Raw genomic sequence first — 5,577 nt, forward strand, 5'->3', positions numbered from 1 at the left:
GTGTTAACCGGACGGGGCTCAGACCAATTTTGAAATTTTGAAGAAGAGCTGAAGCTTCCAGCTTCTGGTATGATTGCACCAGCGCATGGGCAACCGCAGGTGCGAGCCACCGGCCGCAGGTGCGAAGGTGAGGAGCAGGTATGCCACCGCAGGTGCGGAACTTTGGACGCACCTGCGATGCGCACGTGCGAGAAAATGGGCGCAGATGCGAACCTTGGTAGTGAAGGAAAACTCGCACCTGCGAGGCTTTTCCGCAGGTTCGGTACACCCTCCGCAGGTGCGAAAATCGCAAAAGGCAGAACCTTCCATGTTTGGGCAATTTCAGAGCTTTTTGAGAGAGGATTTCAACTAGCATCTTGGAGGTAAGTTAATTCTACACCCATTGAGTGTACATACATAGATTATAGGTAGATTATAACCTGTAAATCTTAGAAATCAAGGGTTTAGATGAAAAACCTAAAATTTTATAAAAATGAGATTTTAACCACAAAAATGATTATGGAATTGGATAGAAATTATGTAATTGAGTTCTTGACATTATGGGTAACATTTTCATCCGAAATTTTTTGGAATCGGGGTACGTGAGACCGGGGTGAATTATAGAAATTTTACCATTTTGGATAGGGTAATTTATTTAATAGATGAATTTCGAATTACTGAACGTGTATTAATTATTGTATATAACTTTTGGTTAGTTTCAGATTTTTCGGCATCGAATTGAGGTTTTCGCGACATTTTGATCGGAAAAGTGGACTTTGAGACAAGGTAAGTCTCTTGTCTAATCTTGTGAGGGGGAATTTACCCCATAGTTGATTAAAAATAAAAATTGTTGCTAATTTTGGGGGGCAACGTACGCACGAGGTGATGAGAGTCCGTACGTAGCTACTATCTATGCTAAGTCCGGGTAGTTTAGGACTCAAAGCATGAATTATGTTTGTAAATTGTATTCTTTATTTAATTAAATTATTTGATATATATTGTGAATTATTAGAGAAAATAGTAAGAGATTGAAATCTCATATACTTGAATTTTTGTTTGAATTAATTTAATTGTTAAAAGGAATTGTGCATCCTCTCGTATTAACCCTTTAATAAATACACTCTCATTCCGGAGGTACATAAGAAAATGTCCTTCTTTCTAGTGGAGCGAGCCGAACGCCTCGGCAGTATAGATGCATCTATGGATCACGCCGCACGTCCCTCGGCAGTGTACACGACACTCTGGATTGGGTCATACGACCTCGGCAGAAATTATGCCTAATAATAATAATAATTATAAGATACCTTGATATCTTTATTGTAGCTTGTGAATTTAATTAATAGATTGGAAATTGTTGTAATTGAAGGAATTTAATTATTTCTGTTGGTTAAATAAAAATTATTTTTAACTCTGTGAATCATGTTGATTTAAATATTTTCATTTTATTCTATTTATTATTGTTGACCCTTAGTGAGTGTCAAAGTCAACCATCTCGTTTCTACCCCTTCGAGATTAGGCTTGATACTTACTGGGTACACGCTGTTTACATACTCATGCTACACTTGCTGCACCTTTTGTGCAGGACCTGAAACATGTGCTATAGTCGGACATATCGGCGCGCACCCACGATACCCAAAGGCTTAGTGGTGAGCTGCCATTCTGAGTCATTCTGCAGCAACCAATGCCTCTTCCTGGAGACTTTATTCTATCTATTTTATTTCAGACAGTATTTGAAATTATTTTTATATAATCTACTAGATACTCTTACACTAGTGACACCAGGTCTTGGCACACACATTGGTAGAATTGAGAGTATCTTACTTTTCTTGGATTTAAATTAACATGTATCTTTTCTATTTTTCTTTAATATTGTTAGTAAAAGAACAAAAGTACTTAAAAATTTCTGAAAATAATTGATGTATGTTTTAATTGCTAGCTAGCTTGCCTAGCCATTGTGTTGGGCGCCATCACGACCTATAGGTGAAATTGGGTCATGACAACATGGTATCAGAGCACTAGGTTCACGTAGGTCTCACAAGTTATGAGCAGGCCTAATAGAGTCTTGCGGATCGGTACTGAGACGTCTGTACTTATCTTCGAGAGGCTATAGGGTGTTAGGAAACTACCTTTCTTCATCTTCCATCGTGGAATTGATGTAGTACTAAATATCTTTCTCTTACTCTCTCACAGATGGTGAGAACGCACTCTAATGAGGCTCCAGACCAGGGAAGAGCTACTCCCCCAGTTGCTAGAGGCCGAGGGAGGGCTCCAGCCCATGGTAGGGGACGAGGACGTCCCAGGACTGTTCCAGTTATGCCACCAGTGGGTCCAGTAGAGAATCCCATTATTGAGGAACAAGGTGAGGTTCCTGTGGCAGAGCCAGGTCCGGTGGATTTCACATATGCACCGGGATTCCAGGATGTCATGGGTCGTATGCTGCGGTTCATGGAGACTATGACTCAGGTCGGTTTATTTCTGGCAGACCCAGCCACATCTCAGGAGGGCGGGGGAGTAGAGACCCCTACTGCGCAGGCTCATGGGCAGGCAACTGCTGTATATCAGACCTAGGGTGCACTACCCGTGGGTGGAGCCCAACTAGTGGCAGCCGCTACACCTGAGCCCAAGCCAGCTGCAGCCGCTGATCTGCATAAACTAAAGGATAGATGGACTAGACTACATCCTCCTGTCTTTGGGGGTGAGCGACATGAGGATCCCTGGGAATTTATTGATTGGTGCAGAGACAGACTGTACAACATGAGGATATTGGAGTCTCATGGGGTTGACTTTGCTACTTTTCAGGTAGAGGGCAGATCCCGTAAATGGTGGAAGTCTTATATTCTTGGCAGACCAGCAAATTCTCCTCCCATGACTTGGGACAGGTTCACCCGTATCTTCCTGGACAAGTATATTCCACCCTCCCAGAGGGAAGAGTTGCGGTTTAAGTTTGAGCAGCTCCAGCAGGGTCAGATGTTAGCGACTGATTATGAGGCGAGGTTTTCTGAATTATCTCGCCATGCACTTATGATACTCCCTACTGAGGCGGAGAGAGTATGGAGGTTTGTTGCGGGTTTACATACTGGCATTCAGGCCACTATGGCTCGAGACGTTGAGATGGGTACTTCTTATGAGCTAGTCATGGAGATAGCCCGGAGGATTGAGGGTGTGCATCAGCGGAGCCAAGAGCAGGTTATGAGAGATAAGCGGTTTAGGTATTCTGGAGAGTTCAGAGGTGCTTCGTCTTGGGGCAGAGGATAGTTCGTGAGAGGGCAGTCCAGCAGGCCCCCATATCTAGCACCATCGCCTCCTCGGGGTGCTCCAGTGCGACCTTATTTCAGCGCTATGCTAGAGAGTTCTTATTGCCCACCAGCTATTCAGGGTTCTTACAGTGGGTATTCAGGTTCCCAGTGTCAGATTCTTAGTCACCAGCCCATCGCACGAAGAGTTGTTACGAGTGCGGGAATCCCAGTCACATGCGGATATTCTGCCACAGGCTGTGGGGTAGACCAGTGCAGCAGGATCAACAACCTATGATTACCACACCAGTTGCTCCACCAGTCGTCCGACCACCAAGAGGTGGAGGACAGGTGGGCAGGGGTCATCCTAGAGGTGGAGGTCAGCCAGGCGGAGACCAGCCGGTTGGCGCTCCAGCTCAGTTTTATGCTTTTCCGGCCAGACCAGATGCAGAGGCCTCAGATGCCGTGATTACAGGTATTATTTATGTTTGCGGCAAAGATGCCTCCGTATTATTTGATCCAAGATCTACATATTCCTATGTGTCATCTCTATTTGCTCATTTCCTAGGTGTTTCTCGTGAGTCCTTGAGTACTCGTGTTTATGTGTCCACTCCTGTGGGTGATTATGTTGTTGTGAATCAGATATATCGGTCCTGTATAATAATATTTTATGGTTATGAAACTAGAGAAGATCTTCTATTGCTTGAGATGACCGACTTTGAAATTATTTTGGGCATGGACTGGTTATCTCCATATCATGCTACTCTAGATTGTCATGCCAAGACTGTTACCTTGGCTATTCCAGCATTGCCTAGGCTGGAGTGGAAGGGTTCGTCTGTTAGTGCATTTAATCAGGTAATTTCTTTTATGAAGGCTCAACACATGGTTGAGAAGGGTTGTTTAGCTTATCTAGCCTATGTTCGGGATACTACTGCAGAGACTCCGATATTGATTCAGTGCCTGTAGTTCGGGAGTTCTCCGATGTATTTCCTTCAAATCTTCCAGGTATGCCACCTGATCGTGATATTGATTTCTGTATTGACTTGGCTCCAGATACCCATTCTATATCTATCCCACCGTATCGCATGGCTCCGAAAGAATTGAAGGAGTGAAAAGAACAGCTTGAGGAGTTACTAGCCAAAGGGTTCGTCAGACCGAGTGTATCGCCTTGGAGTGCGCCGGTATTATTTGTGAAGAAGACGGATGGAACGATGCGAATGTGCATTGATTATCTTCAATTGAACAAAATCACTATTAAGAAAAAGTACCCGTTGTCGCGTATTGATGATCTATTTGACCAGTTGCATGGTGCTAGGGTGTTCTCTAAGATCGACTTGAGGTCGGGGTACCATCAGTTGAAGATTCGGGATTTGGATGTTCCGAAGACTGCTTTCCGGACTAGATATGGTCATTATGAGTTTCTGGTGATGTCCTTCGGTTTGACTAACGCCCCGATAGTGTTCACGGATTTGATGAACATGGTTTTTTGGCCATATATTGATTCGTTTGTCATTGTCTTCATTGATGATATTTTGATCTACTCGCGCAGTAAGGAGGAGCACAAGCAGCATATGAGAGTGGTGCTTCAAACGTTGAGGGAACAAAAGATATATGCTAAGTTCTCCAAAAGTGAGTTCTTGCTAGAGTTTGTAGCATTTTTGGGGCATATTGTATCGGGTGAGGGCATTAAAGTTGATCCCAAAAAGATTGAGGCAATTCAGAATTGGCATCGTCCCACTTCGGCGACTGAGATCAGGAGTTTCCTAGGTTTACCAGGTTATTATCATCGGTTCGTGAAGGATTTTTTATCTATTGCAACACCTTTGACCAAATTAACCCAGAAGGGTGCTCCGTTCCGATGGTCCAATGATTGTGAAGTGAGCTTTCAGAAACTCAAGACAGCATTGACTACAGCACCAGTGTTAGTGTTGCCTTCCGGTTTGGGGATGTATACAGTATATTGTAACGCTTCACGCGTTGGCTTGGGTTGTGTATTGATATAGGAAGTGCGAGTTATTACATATGCTTCACGTCAGCTGAAGCCCAGGAGAAGAATTACCAGTACATGATTTGGAGTTAGCTGCGATTGTTCACGCTCTTAAAATTTTGAGGCATTATCTTTATGGGGTGTCTTGTGAGGTTTACACTGATCATCGCAGTTTGCAGCATTTGTTCAAGCAGAAGGATCTAAATTTGAGGCAGCGCAGATGGCTTGAGATACTAAAAGATTATGATATTACTATCTTGTATCAGCCGGGCAAAGCAAATATCGTTGCAGACGCCTTGAGTAGGAAGGCAGAGAGTATGGGTAAGTTTGGCTTTCATTTCAACAGAGGAGAGGCCATTAGCTTTGGATATTCAATCT

Source organism: Nicotiana tomentosiformis, chromosome 2 (assembly GCF_000390325.3).
Source record: "Nicotiana tomentosiformis chromosome 2, ASM39032v3, whole genome shotgun sequence".
Lineage (NCBI taxonomy): Eukaryota > Viridiplantae > Streptophyta > Magnoliopsida > Solanales > Solanaceae > Nicotiana > Nicotiana tomentosiformis.